The 26,696-nt window shown below is 38.1% G+C and overlaps 1 pseudogene across 1 annotated transcript; it reads right to left on the bottom strand.

The window, feature by feature from the left end:
• Nucleotides 1-314: 314 nt before the first annotated feature.
• LOC125350723 lies at nucleotides 315-2,289 on the bottom strand (annotated as a pseudogene). The gene has a single exon (XR_007210804.1). The product of XR_007210804.1 is annotated as a metal-response element-binding transcription factor 2-like (transcript).
• Nucleotides 2,290-26,696: the final 24,407 nt, after the last annotated feature.

Raw genomic sequence — 26,696 nt, 5'->3', positions numbered from 1 at the left:
TCAATACATTTTTTACACTTTGCTTGAAAGAAAATTTCAATTATTTTACAGTCTTTCAGTAGGCATTATATACACTGCACTTTATGAAATCTAAAAGGTATTGTAGTAAATTTTTCCAACATTTTGGTAACAAAACAATGTTTCTCCAAATACTTGTGCTATCTACATGATGTGTTTGCTGTGATAACCACTAATCACAAAAACTGACTCAATAAGTTAGAGAAGTTATCTAATACCATGCATGTGTGGAATCATATTTAATATCCTATCTTAGAAACATACTACAAATCTGAAGATTTAAAAAATTAAGTCTCTGTTCTGATTTTTAAAAGATATCTTTTTATGACAATATCCGTAACAGTGACAAGTACATGTTAAGGCTAGTATCATCTCCTGTGATTTTTTTTGTTGTTGTTTTGCTTTATTTTATTAAGAAAGATAGTAAAAGCCAGACTCCTTTAGGGCTCTGAACAGTACCTACAGAAACTGAGAGTGCAGTGAACATAATGTTCAGTCCTACAGTCAGGATGCAGTTGCTCCTTCCCACTCCACAAGATACTGCACCTTTCCATCAAGCACCACCCAACGAGCCAAAACTCGGTATTTTTCGCCACATGCTATTCTACCTGCAGCACCAAAATAACTAGTAATGGAGTTTTTCAGATGATTGAGTTCTAACTCCTGATCTGCTAAGTTATTCAGGATCTCTGTGTTAAGTTCCTCAAATTGATAATCTTCTTTGCCTTCATCATCTTTTACAATTCCTGAGTTCTGTGTCTGGAGTGCTCTTCTTGGAAGACAGCCTCTTCTACGCAAATGTGGTATTGCGGCAGGCCAAGATCTTCCTGTGCGAGTTCTTTTTCTGGAGTCAGACAATCCATAATGCCTGGAAATGCTAGACGAGGTTATTTCTTTTGTACTGGAAGCACCCGTGAAATCCACATCTGAGGTATTGGACGAGTGTGCAGTTCCCTCAGTCCTCCCTATAGAACAAGGTAAATCCAATGTAGGATTCTCAGAAATGGATTATTTATCCAAAGTTGGCTCAGCAGTCTTCTGAATCATTTTTCTTGTATATGGACCAGGAGGACGACCTACCGATTTTTTCTTTCCTTTTTTTTTTTCTATTCCATTACTAATGTCTCTTGAATCAGATATAGTTTTGGATGCCTTTCTGCCTTTAATTTTAAATTCATTGGACATTCCTTCGGGTTCTTTCTCTGCTTTGAAAGCCATATTTGGTGGCACAGGAGGAACACAAACTCGCAACCCAAACAAATGCTTCTTCTTCTTTATTTCCTTCCCAGACAAAAACATGGTCTTGTAATCATTTAATCCTTCCAGAACATGCTCATATTTTTCAGATTTTGGTGTGTCTGCCAGCTCGCCAGGGTGCAATCTATCCCAGTTTTCATTAATGTATGTCATAAGCTCATGTTCAGAATCAAAGTATTTCTTCTTGTGAATAACACTTAGGTTGTAAAGGCATAGGTGTGCTATATCTACCCACTGTAGTGGTAGACGTTTGAGGTATTCTGGTCCAGAACTGCAGACAGAACAAATAAATGTATAAAACCTGTATCCAAATAGCATTGGCTTTTGAAGGCATTGCACACAAGCTTCATGAAACCACTGCTTACATTTACAGCACTGTAGCATTTCTAAATACCAGTCTCCAGATCCTCCACAATAACAGTAACACTGCTGGACATTGGTTTTATGGCCTGCATCCCATTCAAGGTCTGCCACACTATAGGGTAATGTCTGTGTCATGACTTGCAATGCTTTGGCATTTGGTCCTTTCTTAAGTGCACCACCCCTCTTTGTTGTTGTTGCAAAAACACACGGCCGACACAGCCATTTTTCATCTGAATCAATCACACTCTAATCAATATGACACAACTGATGATACCCTTGGCCACACTTATCACATATAACCATTTAATTGGGAGCTTCTGAATACTCTTCTTGACATATTGTACAGACCATTTCCCCACTTCCAGTGGATCCTGTTTGAATGTCCTTCCAGAGAACCCAGGATTTAGAACTGTCTTCAAATATGATGAAGCAGCTCTGTTTCAATATATTTATCTTTTTGATAGATCCAAGATAAAATAAGCCATCTGACCATCTAACTAGGAAATCCTGACCCTCTTCAAATTTACATGCTGGCTTTTTGGCTTTATGTCCATCCTGTAAAGACAGCTTGGTCAAGGATGCTGGGGTCTTTTGGTTTCGACGTAGAGGAGACCGCTTGTGGACCAGTGAATTACATACTGCTGTAGAGTCTCAGAGTAGCAAAGTGATATGGAGGTGGATGTGGAGGCCAGCGATGGTATTGGTGAAAAGTCCCACGTAGCCTCTCACAGCAGTTCGGTTCACAGAAAAAAGGCTGTCAGGACTGGGGATACTCCCAGAAAAAAAGGAGAAAAACAGGGGAATTCTGCCTGTCCTGACTCAAAGCCCTTCCCCAGTCAAGGCACCATATATGTAAGGCTTATTAAAGTAGGTAGCTGATAAAGGAGAACTCTATATGATATTCAGGCAGGAGAGAAAGTTTATTACTGAACTGCAGGGTTGTGGCCCAAATGATGTATGGCGGGAGAGAAGGCTCCTTATGTTTTTTAATCTAGCTCTCTATTGAGGATATAGTGTCCATATAAATGTTTCAAATTTTAGCTGATAAGTCTCTGCATTCTCATATGCTGAGCCCGTGAGATACTGTACCCTGGATTGGTTTGTTTGTGTATTTATATCTGTTTTCTCTTTAAGATTGGGTCTTGTTATGTACCTTAGTCTAGTTAAGAACTGGAGTTCTTCTTGCCTCCACTGCTTGAGCACTGGAATTACAACTGGCTGGCATCTTCTTATACTCTCCCTCCCTCCCTCCCTCCCTCCCTCCCTCCCTCCCTCCCTCTCTCCCTCCCTCCCTCCCTCCCTCCCTCCCTCCCTCCCTCCCTCCCTCTCTCCCTTTCCCTTTCTTTCTTTCTTTCTTTCTTTCTTTCTTTCTTTCTTTCTTTCTTTCTTTCTTTCTTTCTTTCTTTCTTTCTTTCTTTCTTTCTTTCTTTCTTTCTGTCATAGGGCTTGAACTCAGGTCCTGGATGTTGTCTTTGAGCTCTTTTTGCTCAAGACCAGGGCTCTACCACTTTAAGACACTGCCATCCTTCTGGTGTTTGAGTGGTTAATTGGAGAGAAGAGTCTCAATGGGACTTTTCTGCCTTGGCTGACTTTAAACCATGATTCTTAGATCTCAGACTTCTGAGTAGCTAAGATTATAGGTATGAGCCACCAGGACCCAGCTTTCTCCTTGGTTTCTTTTCTGTTTTCTATCATTTATCCTGGGGAGGGAGCGCATTCAGCTTTAAACCTCATATCCTCAGATTAGTCCACACAACAGTTGTTCTTTTACAGTTGGAAATGCATAGTTAAAATACTTTCCTGTGATTTTTGTAGATTTTAATCTTAGCTCCCAGTTACTCTTCTATAGAATGCTTACTTTTTGTTGATTATAGCATCCTATGAATCTAATATGTTCTATCTAATATGCTGAGGTCTAAATCACTCACTTCCTGTCTTCCTGTTTCTATCCTCGATGTCCTTCAGCCATTTGCTCTCCAACCTCCTTCTGAGGCCATCAGAACCTATCTTTTTATCTGTGTTACCAGTGTTCACTTTTCTTGGTCCATTTTGAATTTAACCCTATTATCCAGTCTAAGTTCTGGAGACCAGTAATTCTAATTCCCTCCCTTTACATATTTCCATGACTTTCCTTTTGTCCATTTCCTAGCTTAATTACATGCAAATCTCTAGCTGTAGTAGAACATAACTATGTGTCTATTTCATGCTTTCAACTATAACAAACTGAATGAAACTGAAGACAAGCAAGAGGTAAACCCAGGTTGGACAATCTCACTTTCAGTTCATAATCACTGAGCTCAAAAGACCTCTCACACTACCCAGGAGTTACACCTCCATGCCCATTTTTCTCTCACTACCAGTGTAATATTTCATACTTTCAGTTCCTTACTTAAATCCCCAATACCTCTACAATCAGTGACTACAATCTCTACAATCAGTGTACAGTGACTGTACACTGCCCTCTTCTGATTCAGTGGAGACACCCTCTGAGCTCCTGGATTACACAGGTACCTTCCACTGTACTGTGTGAACCAATGCTTCCAATCCGCTCAGTGACAAAGCAACAGTTTAACTTCTTTTACCTAAGCCATGATTTGCTCTTCTGTGTTGGTCTTTCTCACCCACATAACCAATTATTATTAATTAATAATAAAAAATAATGCTTTTCAAAAGCTCCAGGTAGAAATCTCATTTCTTTTTCTTGGAGTCCCTGATGTCTTTCACCCTCAGCCAAATATGATGCAGTTTCTGTCTCTCTTCCTCAATACTCTTCAACCAGAAGATTCAGCACTGTCTTCTTTCACTCTTTGTGGACTTCACACAAACGCCACTTTAAAAGAGGCTCTTTCCTGATCTTTCCATTTAAAATTTGAAGCCTTTATTCCTAAAAGTTGCTCTTCACTTGCCTGCATCCTGTCCTAAATAAGGCAAGGCCTTTTGTCTGCTATCTGAGTGGCAGAAAACCCTGTTAATCTGATGAAGATGGAGCAATTCTCAGAGGGTGCATTGTATGCTTGCATGAAAGAACATCTGTGGTTTGGATGTGGTAAGGGCTTGAGTATGATGTTTCCTCAGTTTGAAGCTGGTGAATTCTAACCTGTATCCTTCCTAATGCAGCATTTCAAGAGCCAAAGAAATATCATATTTTCAATTGAATCATTTTCTACAGCATTCTCATTTGTCATAGCCTACATTTCTTCTACATGCCTGTTTCATGAGTTTATGTTCATCTCTAACCATCTTTGCTATGATCAGCCTCCAAAAGTTAGAACCTAAATAGGAAATCATAAAGCAGTCCAAATATTTAAAACAAGCACAGGGAATTGATAACAAAGTTAGATAGGGTAAATGGAGGGTAATGAGACAATTCAGAGATGAGCAACTGTAGAAAAGTTCCTGCCACTCCAAGGCTGAAGAAAAAGGAAGAAAGGGTTGAAAGCTGGAGCCATGGTGGATCATGGCAGGGTTTCTTTGTTTCACAGAGGAGAAGTAACTGCTATAGGACTTGTAGTCATTAGAAGTGTTGGTTTTTTCTCCTCCCTCACCTCCAACCTTCTTCCAGCAGTGACAACCTGAATCATGTATTGAAGGGAAAGGACATAATATATGACCCTGGAAAATACACCTGCAAAAGACAGCCACACTTTTACCTCCTTGTTGCCTCATTCTTTAGGATATGGAGAATAACAGAGAAGAAGCAAAGAAATAAAGGCAAAGCGCTCTGGGAACAGACACAAAAGGCGAGATTCTGGTCTGTTCCAACAGTCAGTAATTCTAAAGAAGCTTACAGGAACTTCCAGGACACAAAGGGTCAACATTTTCAGTGAAGTGGTGGAGGTTTGATGCAGCAGAGAGAGAGGGAGCAATGGCTGGTACATCTTAGGAAAGGTAAAAGGAAGAAAGAAATGACATCTTTCTTGGTCCCACAGAAGCGATTACTCTGTCTCTAAGGGACCTGTCAGGATCCAGGTCTGATCATCGCTTGGGCAACAGCACTCTAGGTCCCATCCACACCACCCCCCAGTGTTCACATCTTATTGTGAAAATAAAATATGGTTCCAAGATTAAGTAGGAGCAATTGTTAACATGCTATCTCAGATTTGCACTTATTATTGGGCATACAGTGACATAAAGACACACCGGTTGATACTTGGAGGAGGTAACAAACAGTACAAGAAATGTACTCAAGGCCTAACATATGAAACTGTAACTTCTCTGTACACCACTTTGACAATAAAAAAGAAAACAAAAGAATTGGAAGGTGAAAAGGAATGTACACTATATGGAGCTCTTCTCAGTAGTGGGATGTTAACTCTAACTGTAAATATTCAAGAATTGATGCTACATATTTTTCTGGAAATGAGAGGGTACCCTTGTGCCTAAATCCAGAACTTCAGGTCCTTCTGTCTTTCCAGATGCCTTCCAGGAACTTACAAGGCTTCCTTTTAACAGCTTCTATTTTCTACTTCTGATGCACACAACCCACAGTGACCGGGGACAAGAAAATAATGGACACCAGATCAAGGAATTGAGGATTGGGGCTCCAGGCACTTGAAGTCTTCTGCCAGCTCAGGTTTCCTAGGTCCATTTTATAAGGTATTTATGGAGTAAGGTACAGGTACATGCACAGAAAGTCACACACCAGTAATGTGACACAATCTTAATCCTTGAGGTCACAACTATCATTAATGTGGTATAATTTGGTGTGTAAAGTTTGGAGTTAGCCTACACTCAAAATAGAAATCTGAATCCCCATCAAGCCAGGACTGATTGACTGTCTTGGAAAACTGTGTTTTGACGGAGAGTTCTGAGAGGAGGCAGTCCATCCTCCCAATCATTTTGGGTCTCACAGTTTGGCTTTTGGGGGCTCTCTAGGTGGGAGACAAACAATTTCCTATCTTTCTTTCAGATGTCACTGGTGTCAATATGGCCTGATAATCTCTGACTTTGATAGTCAACTTGATTGTCTCCACAGAGTTCCTTTGAAATCACTCCTGACTCATTGATTTTCCCACCTCCACTAGATTTGGAGGAATTAGGGGGAAAAGACTCAGCAGAGGGACTTGTCAACATGCTTTAACAATGATGGCCATGATGACTTTTAATATCCTGAGGTACTGATCACCCAATAATAAAGAACTTCTAGAAAACTGTTTAATATAAATACAGATAGGAGAAAATTTCATTGTAGATTTCTCACCTGCTAAGAGGGAGGCTGGTGAAGCTAAGCAGGACAATAATGGGCTACAAATTTGCATGATTAAAGATGGTCCTCTTTGGGTACCTTATAGAGCTGTTAGTCATATCATGTCAAAAAGGACTTCTGAGAAGTGAGGAGTGGAAATAGATGCCTTAGGAAGAACATATTATGGACTGAGATAAAGGAGCTAAACACTTTACTACATTTTAAGTAATATTCTCATAAATCTGTGATATTAACTTAATTCTAAGATCATTCAGATCCTAAAGATTATAATCTTCAAAAGATTGCTTTTTTAAGCAAATTTTAATATACAAATGAAGTGAAAAATGCATGTATGTATATATCACCATTAATTTCTTCTACAAACATTTACTAAGCACAGAACATGCATGCACCAGGAACTTGGTTTATCACCAATGATTCATCAGAAAAAAGGATGGAAAAGATTGATCTTTTATAGTGTATATTCTTGTGAGACCAAAGAAGAAAAAATAAAGGTGTTATGTCTATGTTTTTCTTATCTTTTTATCTTGGAGTTTTAACTTAGTAGTTGTTAAGTACCCTCATACTCTAACTTAAAGTGTTAGACCTGACTGTACAAGATGAGTGGAAAGCTTCAATACCCTCATGTATTGCCAACACCTACTTCTGAGCTACAAAGAAAGCAAGACATGCTAGGAAATAATGAGTGATAGACTGAGTACAGTGACTATCTAGAGTGCCTACAAGCAAGCTGTTTCCTTCTTCTATTTGATCCTTAGAAAGTAGAGATCTGGGAGACGTGAACCCTGATATAATTCTTGTGCCTGTCAGTATCCACAGCTTTGCATTACCTTTAGTACCAAGGTTCCATCAATGGCTTTGCAGGGTCTGGGTTGCTACATAAACTTGAGTGATTTTCCATGTTTTAGATGTAATTTCTTGGGAAAAAAATCCTTGCCTGGGTGATGTGATCCCCAAATGGTTTTGTGGGAGAAAGAGTAGAGCACAAGATACTAAGGAGTTGAAGAACACATAATCTTGCTAGTATCTAAATCAGTAACTGTGTCATAAAACTGCATCTGGGCTACCACAGCTTGAGAAGGGACCAGAAGTTAAGTTGGCAACATATACAAGCCTTGATGCCCGCTTATAATTACCCAACTCAATCCTTGCTCCAAATTACATAAGATACAGGGATCCTTCTCTGTTTGGTGGGACTAGGAAGGGAATTCAAGCAAAAAGAACTAAAAAGTTTATGGTATCCTTGTCCAGTGTAATCTTAACAGCCTGAGGAAGGTCCAAGCTAGAGGAGCTGAAAGGCTTCAAGTAATGTCATTCAAAGAAATGAAGTATAAGGTCTTTCACTGCATTGGAACTTTAATACTTAAGAGGAGTTAAAGAAGCCACAGTTATTCCAGAAGGGATAATGATTTAAGAGATTGATGTTAATAGTTGATTTTAAATTTTATTTTATTTTTTGGCCAGTCCTGGGCCTTGGACTCAGGGCCTGAGCACTGTCCCTGGCTTTTTTTTGCTCAAGGCTATCACTCTACCACTTGAGCCTCAGTGCCACTTCTGGCCGTTTTCTATACATGTGGTGCGGGGGACTCAAACTCAGGGCTTCATGTGTATGAGGCAAGCACTCTTGCCACTAGGCAATATTCCCAGCCCCCTTAATAGTTGATTTTTTAAAATGTTTTGTTGTTATGCATCGAGTGGGGCCTGTACGGGACTCAGGTTTCCAGTGGAAAGAAATATTTTTGCAGTTAGGATTAGTCTATGGATAAACTAAGTAGGTCTCTCTCCCATAAGTGTCCATGAACCTGAGACCTGAATGATAAAGGACCAACTGAAGAAAAGTCTGATCAGAAAATATCACTAGAGGAAATAACAGGAATGGAGGGTAGCCATTTTAGTGATGCAGGAGCAGGCCAAAAGCTGCCTCAGAAGCCCAGAAGCCAGAGAGAGAGAACCCTCTCTCAGAATATTGACACTACAGAGAAGTCTGATTCTACAGTGTCTTTCAGATCTTGGTCTTGCATTTACAATTAAATATAAAAGTGAGATGAAGCCATCAATGGATTTGAAGATAATCATATTTATGTTTCAATCATATTTATGTGGGTTTCTTAAGAACAGTGTCTTACTTAGCAATAGGTACCTGTTGGAAAGCCTTTAATAGTCTAGATGAGAGATGAGGGTAGTTTCACCTAGGATATTGTGAGTGGAGATAAGGATGGATCTAGAATCCATAGGTGATGTTATTGGTCTTCTGTTCTTACCTTCTCTATTGGCAGATATACCTAGCTGCCACGAATGGCAATGTTAATTTTTCACTGAAGTCATCTTCAATGAAGAAGTTCCTCTAGTAAAGCTGTAACTAGAATACCCCAGTTATGTCTCTGACCTCCCAGTCTTGGGAAGGTTATTTGCCTGATATGTGGTAACAACAGGCCAGCCTCTTTGCCTCAAATGTAGGCCATATTGGTGCACAATTCAAATTCTAGATCTTCCCATAGAAATATTCTGAAAATTAGTCCCACTTAGATCTTTCTTATAGCTTTCTCCAATTTTGCCCATCCCTCTTCTTTTAAGGGTTCTCACTAGATAAATGACTTGAATATCACTTAATTAGTATCAGAAATAATTTGAGAATCTTTTCAAGAGTCTCTGTTTCTAGGGAAGCCAGTTGCATAAGAATTTGATTTTGAACATGTTACCTTTCACACAGCTGGGGGGCTTCCAAATGATGAGTTAAGCAGGCAGGCAGATAAATGAATCAACTCAGAGATGGAATGTCTGGACATTAGTAATATATGAATGCTATTAACAGTCAGGTGGAATCTCCAAGATGGTGTGCAAGATAATTTAAGGGGGAGTTCAGAGATCCCTGACATTTAGAAGAAGAAGGTAAGGGTTCAGGAAAAGAAAGAATATCAGTATCGAGAGAGGACAGTAAAGATACATTACTGGAATCTAAGGAATCTTACTTTTATTTCTAGGTTTCAAAGTTATAATAGGGCTTTTTTTCTAAATGAAATTTTGTAAAATATTAAACTGTCTGATGACCACTGACTTTCTCCTTAATATACAACATGGAGAAATTCAAGAAATGTGATTTTCTGTTAAAGAGTCTTTTAATCATCGATACCTGTGAACGACTGCTTTTAGAGTCTTTGTAATTCTAGGTAAGGTTATTTCATGTTAACTGCACAATTAACTCATGTCATCAATGAAGCTTTTTTCATTTGAATTAAGTCCCTAGTTCCTATAAAATGAGAATTTTCCTCATTTGCTGAAGTCTTCCAATTACTTCCTAAGTTGAATTAGTAGTGCACTAAACTTTTATTTCCAGAGAAATGAGTTCAAGTAGAGGTCATACATGCAAATGAGTTGAGTGATCTCAAGCTAGCATTTAAAAATATCAGAAATTTCTATCTATATTGGGTTATTTTTAAAGGAAAATGAAAGATAAAACTATGGATTTTAAGAATTTAAGGCGAGACTACTGAAAATGACAGTGTTCCCATTGAATCCCTAGCACCCACCAAGTAGCTTTTAAGAGAACAAAGATCGTGGAAGACTTAAGAATGGTAAGATGAATAAGGAACAAAGACACAAGACTTACACCAAAGATACTCTTAGTTAGGCCAGACATACTAAGTTCGAATATTAAGTTTGTACAAAGATAGGAAGGAATTGGTCCTCATGGAGATGAATCTCAAATTTCTCTATTCCCTTTTACTTCTTTTCTATGAGATCTTGACTTCTCTAATATTTTTTTCAACCTGATAGTGGTACAAATTACAAAAAAAAAAAAAATAGAGGCAAGTAGCTTACTTAAGAAAACAGGGCCAATAAATGGAAGAATACTTCCCAAATGTAGCTTAGTCTGATGCTAATATTCACATTCTTTCCCCTACATTAGACAGATAAAGACTCAGTTTAACATCCTTGGATGCCATGTGGCTTCAGAGTTTCAGTAAGAACCTCCAGAAGGAACTATAGTTGAGAAGGAATAAACCTAGGTCCTGACTGTCTTTCTGGAAGTATACTTCCTTGGTAGGTCCTCATCCATTTTTTTGTCTCTATAATAAAAAAATAGCACTTTTCTTTAGATGCAGTTTAGCCATCCATTTTTTCAAAGAGTTTTAAAAAAGATGTTTGTAATTGAAAATATAAACAGTGGCAGTTTCACAAATCAGGTAATAAAATCCTAAAGTAATAGGACATTTAAGGTATGCCTGGTATGGCACTTAGATGCTACTGCTGGGTAGAGGTTAACATTTAATTTTTTTAAATGTCTAGTTGTGTCTTTGTCTTATGTAAGGGGTATGGCTTACTGGGGCAACATATTTGAAGACTGGATTGCAGAAAAGAAATTACATTCTCTCCACAAGAATGAGGAAGCTAAATATTTACAGAAGATTCTGCTTAAGTTGTTGGATCAATTAGGGAAACTGGAAAAGTGGCTCTGTTGATTCTGGAACCTCAACACTAATGCTCGTCCTGCTTAAACGCTTATTGAGTTATGAGTCTTGGGAGCTTGGGTTATCTTGCTGAGAACTAAAGCTATGGAAGACATAGATAATGCACTAATTTTTCTTCTGTATTCAATTTTAGCAACATATTTCCCTATAAACTTTGATTATAAAAGGGAAAATCATGAGACCTCTTGTACCTGTGATCAGAAGTTTAAAAAACACACTCAGAAATGCAGAAAAAAATACGGGAGTACTCATAAACACACACAATAAAGTGACTTTTTCCAAGGAACTGTTATAGTGGCAAACATTTAATGAAGTCCAACTGCTTTTGGCTTGTAAACATTTCTACTAAAATAATCTCACAGGATTTTCTATTTAATTAGAAGTTCTTAAAACTGGTTTATTGTATTATGACAACTCATTGCCATGTCCCAACTTCTACTCAAGGATTTGAAGAGGTATCAGCGCCAGAGATGTTCTGCAAAGAATGAATTTCTTGTAGATTCAGAGCTAGCCAGAGTTTAGATGTTAAAGTGATCATGTTGATGTCCAAGTAAAACATGTACTATACTGCTCAAATCCAGTTAAAATCCTTTCAACCAATTTTGCCTCAAACTTGCCCATTTTGCCCCAGATTTCATTTTCTTTTATCTTTACAACTAACTTACCAAGATTATCATCAGGTGATGTTCATCACTTATGAGGAATCTTGTTTCACATAAGAACTGTGTTCTACCTTTCTATATAATTACTAAAATATACCTGGTAAAAGTGAGTTTATGGTATTTTTATAATATTTTAGTGCTGTGAGGTAAATGGGAGATCTTAAAAATATACTAACATAGCTTAATCTCCATAAGACTGGAAAATAACCTTATTTGGGAAAGGATTATTAAGCTAAGTTTCTCACGACAACATAATGAATTGCGAGTGCACTTTAAGTCCATTAACAATCATCCTGTCACAGGCAAAATGAGGAAAACCAAAGAGAAGTCCATTGAAGATGAATATTGATCAGACCTCTGCTGCCTCAAGCCAAAGAGTACACAGAGCAACCAGAAGCTAGAAGAATCAAAAAAGGACTGGCTTGCCACCAGGGCCTTGAGAGAGAGAACAGCCCTGCTAATATCTTGATTTCAAATTTCTAGTATCTGCAGTTGTGAGAGAATAAACTTTTATTTTTGTAAGTCACAAAATTACAGTAATGTATCATAGCAGCCAACAGAAATTAATAAAAGTATCAACATTTAAACTCTATGATAAATAGAAAGCAGGTAATAGTGAACTATAGAACAACCGATACTCAGAGAGGTCACTGAGTATCTACTAAAATCTTTTCAGCATCATTTGCTCAGAATGAGATTTCTTTTTCATTTCAAATGTCAAGGAGCCAAGCAAGATAGACAAGACCATCCTAATTTTATAGGTGAAGAAACATGCATTCCTTTAAAAATGTTGAAGATGATTTTTCTTGAAGACCAAGACAAGTAAATAAGTAAGCAAGGATTAATGGAAGTCTGTCTAATCTCAAAGCCTCAGCTTTATCTAATACATTGTTCAGTTTTTTTTTATGTGGGGGATATTTATTTAAAGCCATTTCAAAATTATTGTAAAGCAGTGCTGTAGCTACAGATAATCTAACATAAACATTGGCTGCCAGAGAGTTATTGTCATTGAAATTATTGTAACTTTCATCTCTCTGGTCTGAAACATTGTTTTTTGAATATTGATTCTCTCCCTAGAACAAGATTATAAATGTACTGATGAGTCAGACTTTCATCTCCCTTTGTTTAACATCCTTGGGAAAGGTTTTAGAAAGGTAGAAATGACTCACAAGACTGACAAGTAAGACATATGCAATTTCTAAGACGTAGACAAAGTTGTATTTGTTGAATATGAATTATAAGTGCATCTGTTAAACTGTGTTTGGCAAAGTCTCATGTAAACTTTCGCCATATTTTATAGAGGATTCTAAAGTTTTCTTATTTTATCCTGGTCAAAGGAAGGCCTTTCTTTTTACAAGCAATTATTTTTTTAAAAAACCAAAAACTTTTGGGATGATGATTTTAAAGAAAATAAAATCAAGTTGAAAACACTTCTCAAAGTCTTTCTTAAATCCTGGTTCTTTCTTCAAACAAAGTGAACAAACTGCTGAGATTTTGAACATTTGTTATTGTCTCAGCAGAAGGTAAACGATTCCCATAAATATGCGAATATCTCCTACTGGGCCTCTGTAATACTTCCAGCAAATGGGCTGTAGTGTATGTCTATTTCAAATCTGATGATATCAAAAAGAAGGAGAAAATGCAGAGCATGCAGCTTGGAATTATGTCTGCCCAGGAAACCTAGCAATTAGGGGATCAGGCCTGGGATAATGAACAGTAGCAAGATAACCTGCTTAATTTGATCTTCCCCCAGACCAGAGGATGATGTCAAGACACAGGCTTTGTTTCTCTAGGAAAAACAGTGAATCAAGGGCAATCTTTCAGGATGTCAGAGCTTTTGAACTCAGAGGTTTATATTCTTTTTTTTTTTTTTTTGGCCAGTCCTGGGCCTTGGACTCAGGGCCTGAGCACTGTCCCTGGCTTCTTCTGGCTCAAGGCTAGCACTCTGCCACTTGAGCCACAGTGCCGCTTCTGGCCGTTTTTCTGTATATGTGGTGCTGGGGACTCGAACCTAGGGCCTCGTGTATCCGAGGCAGGCACTCTTGCCACTAGGCTATATCCCCAGCCCTGAACTCAGAGGTTTATATTCTTTAGGATATCAGCACTACATAAGTCCAAGATAAGAGACTCTTTTCAACATTGAATTGCATCTATTACACTGTGTGTGTGTGTGTGTGTGTGTGTGTGTGTGTGTGTGTGTGTGTGTCTTCTCTATTGTATGAGTTTAGGGAAGTCAAGAATCCTTGAAGATAGCCCCTTGAAGACAGCCCATATACCCAGACATGCTGTTAAAGCAAATGAGGCTCTACTTAAGTAGAATAGGCTAGATGAATGAATAAGAGAAAGGATTAAACTCCATGATAAGAGTCCAGATTTTAAAATCAGAATATGTAAATGTTAAATAAAATGGTGAAACCTTTATGAATAATTAAAATTCACTTGAAAAAAGGAATGACAGGAATGTAAACAGGTCTTGCTGAGGTATGGGTAGGGGAGGGCTAAAAAAGAGGATGAAGAAGGGTGAACATAGACAAAACACTATGTATATGTGAAAAAATGGAACTATGAAGCTTGTTGAGCTGATCTTGGAAGGGGAATGAAGGATGAGGAAGGGTGGTGGAGGGTGATTCTGATCAAATTAACTTGTATGCATATATGGACATGTCAAAATGAACTTTCCTTGCACAACTAATTGATGCTAATAAAAACGGTGGGGGGGAAAAAACAGAAAAAGAAGAGTTTGGAATCAAACAATACCAGAACTAAGTCTTTGCTTCTCTATTCAACAGCTCCCATGTTGGACAAGCTCACATTTCAGTACCTCAGTTTCTTCTTCTATGATGTCCAAAACTTACCAAAAACTTGACATTAATCTCTTAAGATAATAATGTACATAAATCTGTCCATGTGCACAAGTTTAGTTTCCCCTGGCTTCCCAAAGCTCCTACAAGTCTCTCCCGATTAGACGTGCCTCTTTCTATTCAACCTTTCTTGTGCCTGAATGCCATTCTGGGAGGGCACATCACCACTGAGGACTAAATGTGCATCGTGTAGACATATACAGTTCTGTAGCTCTGTGAGATCAAGTTCTCCCAAGAGTAGAGAGGTAAGCATGTAGCCAGAAAAGTGCCAGATTCTGTAACATATCCCTGTTTTTCAACCTTTGTCTAGAAGCAGCACTTTTGAATTAGTAAGGGAAATCTGATTTGAAGGAAATTAATAGAAATATCTTCCTTTCCCATTTCCAGACACCAAAGATTTAGATCCTGAGCTCTCTTAAAGAGTTATTGTCTGGCGGGGCATTGATGGCTCATACCTGTTAATCCTACCTACTCAGGAGACTGAGATCTCAAGATCATCGTTCAAAGACAAACCAGTCAGGAAAGTCTGGGAGACTCTTATCTCTAAAAAACTAGAAGTGGCTCAGAGTGGCAGAGACTAGCCTTGAGTGAAAAGTTTCAGAAACCGTGACAGCACCCAGGCCTTAAGGTCAAGCCTCATAACTGAAAAAAAACAACAACAAAACAGCTATTGCCTCCTAGCTTCCAAAGACAGCATTTGGGCTGGGATAGGACTGAGATTTTCAAGGGAGATATCTTGCTGTGTTCCCTAATTCCATTTTTCATTTCTGATTCTGTAAATATTTAGACGGTTTTTATTGTAGAAATTAGCTAATAGCTCACCCTGAAACAGAGCTAAGGCATTATAGGAAATATAAATATAAAATTTAGGGAAAGCATTTCAGCATGGTAGTAATTGGGGTAGGTAGTCATAGACACAACATTCCAAAGCCTATTATCAACAGTATCTCGTGATCCTCTCTTCTCAGTTCTTTCAGAAAGACCTCAGGTGCTGCCATGGTTCCACAGAAACAAGCAGATCTCTTGAATAACTAATTTCTAAGAAAATGATTTACATTTGTCTGGTATTCATATTAAACTCTTAGAAGAAAATGTTCCAGACACTTAAAAAATTTGAAGACCCTGATCTACAGCACTGGTTACATTGTTTGAACAGCCATCACCTGAAGACCAAAACCATCCCAACCCACAGTTCTGATTCAGTAGGCCCCAGGTAGTAGTGAACAATTTATGTTTCTCACTGGCATCCTGGTGGTATACATCTGTCACCTCACCACTTGGGATACTGAGGCAGGAGGATCATGGTTTTAGGCCAACTTTTGCTACATAAGAAGGCTCAGTCTCAAAACCACTTTTAGAAAAATTATACTTCTAACATATTCCCCATGATATTGATGCTACTAATCTGGTAATCACACTTTAAAAATTGAGATAAAACTTAGAATAAAGAGGAAATAAACTGGATTTGGATGCAGAAGCCCTTGATTCTAGGACTATAGGTATCACTCATTGTGCTAAAATATATACATGCATACGTACATACGTACACACTTATCTCCTTTTTCTGGATTTCAGATTATACAACCGTACAATTAATGAGGGTTAAAAGAATATATTTTTGTTTTTGCCAGTCCTGGGGCTTGAACTCAGGGCCTGAGCACAGTCCCTGGCTTCTTTTTGCTCAAGGATGCCTATGATTAAAAACAAACAAACAAACAAACAAAAACCTTGCTCTACTTGGCTTAAAAGCTTAATGAAGTTGATTGGTTCATGAACTAGAAAAATCCATGTGCAGGCAGTTTACTTCATGTGTAGCTTGACCCTGTACTTAAGGGGACTCTGGGTCTTTGTCTCAAATGGGTTTCATTCTTAGGCAGGCTCGTCACTTGCTGTTTCAATATTCAAAATACCATATGTGTTCTATCAGTTTAGCAACCTCACAGTTGTTCTCAACAGTTCCTTCTCAATGGTCCAGACCAGAGATCCATTCCTAGAGTGGATCTTACAAACCCATTTGCACTCAGTTTCTTTGGTCCAGAACAGGTGCAAACTCATGAAATTAAAGGTGGGAGAAAACACAACTCAGCCTTCAAAAACCAAATTTGGCAGAGAGCTGATTTTACCAAATTATACACATGTGTGGTTAGCAGAAGAAAAGGGGATGGAGAGACAATAAAAGACTGCAATCAAGGATAAAGCAAACCAATGTATTTCCAAATTTTTTAACATGTGGTCCAGCACCCGACAAAATTTTGTAAAACTTTCTTTAAAGAAGGCCATGCTTTGAATGTCATTGTATATTGATTTTCCTTTCTCAGTCCATAATTTAACCAGATACTTGGCATTAATCTCTCAAGATGATGACTTACAAAAATCTGTCTTTTTGCCTAAATTTAGTGTTCCCTGGCTTCCATACACACATACACACACACACACACACACACACACACACACTTATGTTGGCTATCTTACATACTTTTGAAATCACACACTTTTCTGGCATTGATAATTCATGGATGAGATCAGCACAGATAACATGGAGGAGGAATTTTGAAGTCTGTCAGACCTGAGTTTGACACATAGCAACATCATTGACTATTTGGGTTTTCTAGAGGAGGTTATTTTGCCCTTTCAGTTTCTCTAGAATGAGGATATCAATATCCTACCTTCCAAGGTGATGGTGAAAATTCAGTTAGTTGATGTGTGTAAAGCTACTGTGTCAATACAGAGATTCAATAGATGGAAACCATTTTATTATCATTCCTGCATCTGGTGGAAACTGGTCTGTGGGCTATAGATGTCAATTTGGACCCATGTACCCAGATACTCTAAAGACACCAGTTTGACAAACTTGGGTTTGTTTTCATCTCCCTCCAACTTGCAAGGAATTTGAACATATTTTTATAAGAATCTGGAGCACTTCTGAGAGTTCATAAAATAAGGTAGAAAGTAGCCTGCATGAGATGAACATAAAAAATAGAGAGAAAACAAAGAGAACCTGGAATCAGTTGGAAGCTTCATTTTCTTTAATTAGCATATTTAAGTGAAGCTTAGAAGCTGTTCCTTCCCTGAAACATTGCATTTTATTAAAAGCTGTTTAGAGCTCATAACCATTCTGCTGATTTTCTCAAAACACGTTCTCCTTCTAGGCTGGTGCTAAACTGTGCATATGAAATGAGCTCAGCTTAATGTTGTGTTAAAAGAATTTGGTCTCCAGAGCTGTCTCTCTTCTTAATAATATGTAATCATACTCCATCTATTTAGTTTTCTTTTAACTTGCCCCATGCAGGCAATGAATCCAGTTTAATTAAATGTGCCTTTAAATAGTCAAATAGTGCTCATTTGCACCTAGCATGCCTCCCTTTCATCCTATTAAGACCCCCCTCAAGAGATAAAAACACAATAAAGAGGCCATGTAGGATGTGTATCTGATAATGTGAAGGAAGTCTGACATTTTCTCTGTAATTTAGTAAAACCTGCATTTGCTTTTGGGGTCATTGTCACAGCTGAATGGAGGCAGTGTTGAGCCTCTTGGGTTCTGGATCAATCATCATAAACAGCACAATTGGAGATAAACTGGGTTGGAAGGGAGGCCCATTGCATGCCAGACAGCTGCCCATGGAAGCGCTCAGAGGGTTTTTGAGATGACATTACCTATGCCTCTGGTTGTATTACCTGGAGACATGAGCATGGGACTGTAGTTCCCCTATTAAAAGATTTGTTAAGAGAGAAGGTAAGTCTATTCTGAAAATTGAAAGCAGAGAATTCAATGATTTTTTTTTTTTGGTCAAGAAAGGACAATATTATGGGTCAGAATTGCATATTGACAATCTTAATCATGGACCTTTTCATTTAGATGAGAACTCTATTTGTCTTAGTGTGTCATTATGCACACATATAGCATCTTTCTTCAGTGACTTCCAGTACTAGTTCCTGCTACCTACCAAGAATACAACAGCAAGAGAAACGAAGTCCTCAGCACTCTATAGGCTTCTATGCTAGTTTGGAAAAACATTGGGGATAAAAATGGGCAATAAACATGTATGATTTCAAGTGATGGTAAGATAGAAAATAAAGGAGAGGCTTTTTAATGAGTCAAGGATCTTAGGGACTATTTTAGAAGGTAAAGTTTGGCACTGTATTGTTGGTTATATGCTTTAGGATGAATTCAGAGCTGTGGGTTTTCATCTTCCCAGTCATACACACAATGTGTTCAGATTGGGGACTAAATTGAGCTGGACCATTGGGCAGGGTTCCATTGGTTTGTTTGTATCTTTCTCAACAGGGTTCAGGACAAAACTTTCTCCAGTTATTCTTGAAAGGATGTAGAAATGGCACTTGCTGTAAATAATAGAACATGCAAAATGCCTTCACAGTAAGAAAATAAGATCATGGGCTGGGGTGACTCAGACCTTTCATATATTTCATACCCATCAGGAATGTCTGGTTGTGCATTGTAATACAAAACTAACATGTTATGTGATTTATAAAAGATACATTTTGGTAACTTCTGCTTTTCAAAAATTGGCAAGTATGTCATCCCAACCAGCCCATGTGGCAGAAAAGATAGACGGTGATTGGCTATATCACCTTGCATGAATACGTGAAAATGATCTGGTAAAATGGATTAAATAACCACCATAATGTACATTGCAGTTGTTCAACAAAAATCTAGTCATGAGTGCAGTCCTGTGTAGGAGTTTGATGAGTTGGAGAGAGAACTATGAATTATACAAAGGAAACAGTAAGAGGCCAGACTATGGTAGACTTTAAACCTCATTATTAGGAAAGATGCTTGGAGTGTTTTACACAAAGAACTGACATGCTCCTGTGACCACACTGGAGGATGGATGAGAACAGACTAAAGGAGACAAGAGTAGAAGTAGAACAATTATTTACATAACTATTGCAATGGTCTAGGTAGGGAATGGCCATGTTGGTATGTAACAATGGGAATGGAGAAAAGGCAACAGGCACAGGTATGGTTTGGCAGTAGAAGGGGTAGGACTTGGTGATGACTTGGACATAGTGGAAAGGGAAGAAACCCTCAGTTTTTTAAGCCAAGTAGTAGGATCATCATCTGAAAGAGAACTCAAGGGTAACGCCTATGCATTGAGTTTCCACATCCACTAGGCACCTCAAACAAAAACATCAGCCTAAAGTGCACAAGGTCATGCAGGGTGAGAAAATAGTGTTGGTGCCTTTAGCAATAGGCAGCATTTAAAGCCATGGAAGAAAAGTGGGTCAAGTATAGAGAAAGAGAAGCATGAGAAATAGGCAGTGCTGATGTGTTCCAAACCCCAGGGGTTACATAAAGGAGGAAGAAGTGATGAGACTGAAGAGTGGCCAGTGAAACAGGCAGAATGCCTAGAAATTCAGAGAAAGTAAGAAGGGGAGTTGGACCCATGAAGGAAATATTTGCCTATTTTTGTCAACAGACAAACAAACAAAAACAAGAAAAAAACATCCTGGGAGATAAAGTCAGAAAAGGTTTTACCAAAAGAAAGGGCCTACTAAGAATAAGTTTAAAATGCATATGAGAAGAAAGGGAATCTAATAAAGGAAACACAGGAGAAAGTTATTGAGACCCACCACATACTAGGTGCTACTGTAGACTGGAGCTGAGCTGTAAAACTAAGAAAAATGTCTTCATTTATTTCTATTCTAGTATCAGTAGCACATGTAAGAATGCAAAACTTAGGTGGAAATAATAAAGCAGCAGGAAAAGTGACAGGGGTGGATGAGTTGGGGAGTTGTTTTCTATAAAGAGCTCAGAATCATCAACCAGAAAACTATTTTGAAAAGGTGGTGTTGGACTTGGAATGACCAGTGTGATCATCAGAGAGGGGCCTTTGTTCTTAAAGCTACTTGAAGATGGGGAAAAAACTTTTTGGAAATAATTGAATTATTGATTATGCTTCATTTGCCCTCCCCTTTTGTGCCTGTCCTGGGGCTTGAGTACCTGGTTGCTATCCTCAAGATGTTTTCCCCCAAGGGTAGTGCTCTATCACTTGGGCCATGGCTCCAGGTTCAACTTTTCAGTATTTATTTTATTTTATTTTTGTATTGAAAATGTACTATTTTTTATTATCAAACTTAATTACAGACAGGTTACAGTTTCATACATTAGGCATTGGATACATTTCTTGTACTGTTTGTTGCCTTGTCCCTCATTCCCCCCTCCCTGCTCCCTCTTCTCCCCTCTCCCCCCGCCATGAGTTGATCAGTTCATTTACACCAAACAGTTTTGCTAGTATTGCTTTTGTCGTTCTTTGTCTTTTTTTACCCTGTGTCTCTCGATTTTGGTATTCCCTTTCAATTTCCTAGTTCTAACACCAGTATACACGGTTTCCAATATACTCAGATAAGATACAGAGATAGTGTAGGTACAACCACAGGAAGGTGATACAAGAACATCATCAATAATAGAAGCTACAGTTACACATGGCACATTGAAAGTAGTTACAACTGTGATATTTAATTGGAGATAAAAGCCTTATAGACTTTCCTGGCCATATATCCTATTTTTAGGACCAGTGTCTAGACAGATCAGAAAATAGAAATGATTCAAAGTGAATGAATACAATTTTAACCTAAGGACTTTAACAAAAATAGGCTACACAAATATGTTCTTTTTATTCCTTTTAAAAATTTTATCTTCAAATAATTGGTCACAGAGGTTTGAATTTAACTTATCTACGTACAAATGCAATATATCCTGATCAGTCAACCCTCCCATCACCCACCATTGGTTTGATGCCCCACCAGTCTCATCACATTTCCTAGTTCTGTTTCTATGTTATGCACATTGAGTGTAATGACTGGATTCATCTACTTTTCCTCTTTACATTAATCTATTCCCTGCCCTTCCCTATTGTTTTTTTTTTTTTTTTTTTTTGCCAGTCCTGGGGCTTGAACTCGAGGTCTGAGCACTGTCCCTGGCTTCTTTTTGCTCATGCCTAACACTCTACCACTTGAGCCACAATGCCACTTCTGGCTTTTTCTGTTTATGTGGTTCTGAGGAATCGAACCGAGGGCTTCTTGCATGCAAGGCAAGCACTCTACAGCCAAGCCATATTCCCAGCTCCTATTCCCCTCCTTTCAACTCCTATGTCCTCCAGTGAAGATATATTTCCGCTTCCTGATAGCTATTTTGTGAAACTGTCTACTGATGGTTAAATGAAATTATGTCAAAGAATTCTACTCCTACACATATCACACTTTAATTAGTAGAGGAAAAAGTGATTTTTGTAACTGTAACCCCTCTGTATATCACATTTATAATAATAAAAATTTTAAAAAGAAAAAGAAAAGAAAATGATACAAGGTAGCTAGTCACTATTATCACAGCCATTTTCACCTTACATATACACCATTAAAGTGGATGTTAGGAAGTAGAAAACTATATAATACAGTGCTGTTCTGAAGTTACTTCTTGAAAAAGTCAAAACAAATGAAATATTAAAAGCTCCATGATGAAATCATGGAGTGGATTAAAAAAGAATGGAATATTCTGACAATGTTCTTGAGGTGAGCCTTTTGGTTTTTTGTTTTTGTTTTTGTTTTGCTTCTTTTTCTTGCAGGTATTTTACATGGCTATACATTTTTCCCCAGGGTGTTGGCTCTGAATTTAGCTCACTGCAGCTCCAATATTTGCTCCAACATTGACCATGTGGCTCAGGACAAGTTACTTAGCCTACATTTCTGTTTCCTCCTCTGTAAATGGAATAATGAGAACTCTCTCTAGAGCACTGGCATGAAGACTCCAGGAATGATGTTCATACAATACTGAGAATCAAGTTCTCAATTCAGGAAAAAAGTTCAATACAAAGTTTGAAATAACTGTTGTTGAAAGAGACAGACAATAAACCTTAGTCACTGAGGTCATATGTGAGTAGGATACAGCCAAGACAGAAAACCACAGAACAATACATAAAGATAGAGGGAGGAAATGAAGTGAGGAGCTTGTGATAGCTCTCTCACTCAGAACAGAATGGAAATCTGAGACCCTTTTTCATAAAGTAAGAAAGTAATGCCATTTAGGCACAAAGCTTTTACCACCCCCCCCCATGTTCTTTGTTCAGTCAAATCCTCTACTGTCTCATCTGACTTCAATTAGAAAGCATGCATTCAAGGATTTTGAATTTTATTGAAAAATTTTATGTTTCAAGACAGTAACAGCTAAGCAATGAGCCAAGTGTGAGGCCCTATTGAGGCCCTGTCCTCACTGTCCTACAGTAATCAATAAAGGTTAAAAATGAAAATCATTAATTAAGACTTTCTAGGTCTAATGGGATTGTCAGTGCATAGATTTTCTGCTTCATAGGCCATCCAATATGTGTTTCCTATGTAGTTCAGTTGAGCCTGGCTAGATATTACCACTGTCAGATGCAAAACATACTCATACTTGGAGTTAACTAGAGGAAACTAAAGTCTGGTTTTGTAGTAAGTTTGCTCAACGTGAAAATTGCCAAACAAAGCTTAAAATTAGATGTATGTGATGAAGAAGCAGCCTCCTTAGATTGGTCATCAAAATTGGATTATTAGGAACTCAAAACCATATGGACCTCAGGTTGTTAATTTGAGAACTTTATTAAAGAATGGGTTAGGAATTAATGAGAATTCCTTGGAAATAAATAGTCCTACTTGGATCAAAGGAGACAATTGGCAATGGACTAGGCTAGGTACCAAGGCTGAGCACACTTGTTTCATCACTGTCTAGGTCAGAATCTGAAGGGCAGAGGAAAATAAGTCCTCAGAAGCTGAATGGCCACAGCAGTTAAAATCAAGATAATAATATGGCAATTATGAATGAAACCAAGACAGGAATTGCAGGTACCAAGGCTTAGAGAAACGAAAAGTGTCGCTAATCCTAAAACAGTGGACTGATCAGAACAAACATTTTTATTAGCATACATACCATTGTTCTGAGATTGAAGTTGGGGAGAAGACAACAGGAAAAGATGCCTCATGGCTTGGATTACTTACAGATTAAAATATTTGCAAAGTTTTCCTTTTACAAAATAATTAACATGGAAACTGTGTTGCTTTCCAATGTGACTGTAATAATTTACAAAGCAATATTTTTGAAAAGAGGTGGGTTAAAAGAAAATATGAACAGGAAGCTGCTATTCATGCCTGTCATCCTAACTACTTAGGAAGCTGAAATCTGAGAACCCTAGTTCAAAGACAGCCAGAGCAAGAATGCCATGAGACTCTTATTAAAATCAACAACAACAACAAAAAAAACCACACAAGTGGGAGATCACTGGCCTTAAACAAAAAAGCTCAGTGACAGTGTCTAGGCCCTGATTTTCAGACCCAGGGCTAGCACACAAACACACACACAGAGACACACAAACACACACACACAAACACACACACACAAACACACACACATACATACACACCACATGTAGATAGATAGATAGATAGATAGATAGATAGATAGATAGATAGATAGATAGATAGACAGACAGATAGAACTTTGGAGAGTAAGATAGCTATGTTTGATAGTTACCTTAGGGTGCTGTTGATCAATTCCAGGAGGTCTAGGAGGATATGGGGTTCCAGTTGCACTCCTACTGTTTACTTCATGTGACTTTTACATTTCCAGTTCCTTTCTGTATCTCAGGGCACTTCTCTGCCATATGAGATCACTGCACAATTTCTAAGTTTTTCATTCTTGATATTCTTCTTTCAAAAATATTCTTCAGGAAATGACACTGTGGCTCAAGTAGTAGAGTGCTAGCCCTGAGCAAAAAGAAGCCAGGGACAGTGCTCATTGCCTAAGTTCAAGCCTCAGAACTGGCCAAAGAAAAGAAAAAAGAAAACCACTCTTCATGAAGATGTAGAAGGAAGTAGACACTAGAACTCTGAAGTGAAGTTTCTATTGTTTGTGAACAGGCTAGATCACCATGGAAATGTTTTATCTTGTTCTGTATTTCTCCATCACAGATTGCTACTCTTTCCTGTGTTCTTGCCTTGAACACCTGCTCACACGGTGTGTAGGGTGATCTTTTGGGGATACTGGGAACTACCATAGAGACAAAATCATAATTACAAATATAGAAGTTCAAGATGTAAGTTTCTCCAAATTAACATAAAACCTAACACACAAGAAGTTCAGAAAAAAATGATGGGCACCCATCATTTTTGCTTGATTTCCATGTGCAAAGAAAGAGAAGCTGCAGTGTGTGAAAGATTCTGTGTCATTATGTGAGGCACAGTGGATCATGACTGTATTTCTAGCTACTCAGGAAACAGAGATTACTAAGGTCAGTCCTCAAGGCAACCCAGGCAAAAAGTAAGGAAGACTGCCTTTTTATCAAAAACAGCCAGGCATGGTAGTACATGTCTGTAATCTTAGCTATGTGGAAGAAATATGTAAAACAATGGAAGTACAAAGCTGTCCCTCAATCAAGAATCTGAAAAATGACCGAAGTGTAAAGGGCTAGGTAAGTGGCTGAAGTCGAAGAATGACTACCTACCAAGCCTGAGGACCTGTGTTCAAATTTCAGTACCAGCAAAAAAAAGTATCACCAAGGACATTGCCTGGTAAAATCCAGTAGTGCAGAGCAGGTTTTAGTCTGCCCAGCACCCATCAATGAATTGCCAAAGAAGAAGAGCTTGAAAATAACTCTACGGTGTTATGATCAATCCAAAGAACCTTTCTTCCTTCCTACAGTCCACAGCTGGTACACTCTTACTCTAATGCAATAGCAATACTTGAAAGACAATATGCTATAAACCAACTGTACAACTCATGGGGGGAAGTAATTGGGGAGGGGGAAAGGTGGGAGAAAAAAGAGGAGGAGGTAACAAGTTTGATAAGAAATGTACTCACTGCCTTATGTATATAACTGTAACCTCTCTGTATGTCCCATTGACAATAAACATTTTTTTAAAAAGAGCTAAGAAAGCATTCTTACTTCCTTGGAAACAATTATTCTATGTATCATCTGGATCATAGAGCTATACATGACTGTCTTTCTCAAATATGTGTGTGTGTGTTTGTGTATGTGTGTGTATATGTGTTCAGGCAACTTATACTTCTAGCAGTTTGCAATATGGCTCCAAAAACTCCTTAATCAAATGAAATTACATAATGAGTTAAGTGTACATTTTATTAAAGTTATCTAACCTCTGCCTAAATAAAAAAGAAATAGGGAAATGAGACAAAATAGTAATCCATATTTAACACAAGCCAAAGCCCAGCTTTCCAGAAGCAAGATGTTTTGCTTTTATCAGTCATAGAGCTTGAATTCGGGGACTGGGTGATATCTTTGAGCCTATTTGTGCTTGAGACTACTGCTCTACCACTTGAGCCACAGGGCCACTTCCAAGATGTTTTGCTTTCAGAAAGAAGCAACAGGAAGAAGTCAACTCTGACTTGGACATGATAAATTATGCTGAACTCTATGTAGTCACACAGTGAAATTAAAAGAGTATAAGCTTGGAAGAGAATAAAGGCACATAGCTATTCTATGTTCATATGATCATATAAACTGATGTTTATCAAAATGGACTCCAAGAAATGGAAAAAGTATGTTTTTTGTTATTGTTCTGTTTTGTTGTTGTCCTTTGTCACTTTTTTCTTTTCTGTTCCTTTTGTCTTGTTTTTAAGTTTATGTGCTTTGGGGAGGATTAGAGGAACCACAGAAATGGTGGGACAGAGTGAACAAATGCAGCAGTGATACTCACTAGACTCTATGGTGAAAATGAACTGTGCATCGTGGGGGGCAGGGGTCAGGAGGGAAAAACTGGGAGAAAGGAAGGGAAAAGATGACACCATTCAAAAAGAATTGTACTCATTGTCTGACTTATATAACTGTGGTGTCTTTTTACAACACCTTTACAA

This window comes from Perognathus longimembris, chromosome 4, assembly GCF_023159225.1.
Source record: "Perognathus longimembris pacificus isolate PPM17 chromosome 4, ASM2315922v1, whole genome shotgun sequence".
NCBI lineage: Eukaryota > Metazoa > Chordata > Mammalia > Rodentia > Heteromyidae > Perognathus > Perognathus longimembris.
Note: the sequence above shows the minus strand (reverse complement) of the source record. Positions and strands in the feature narration are given on the sequence as shown.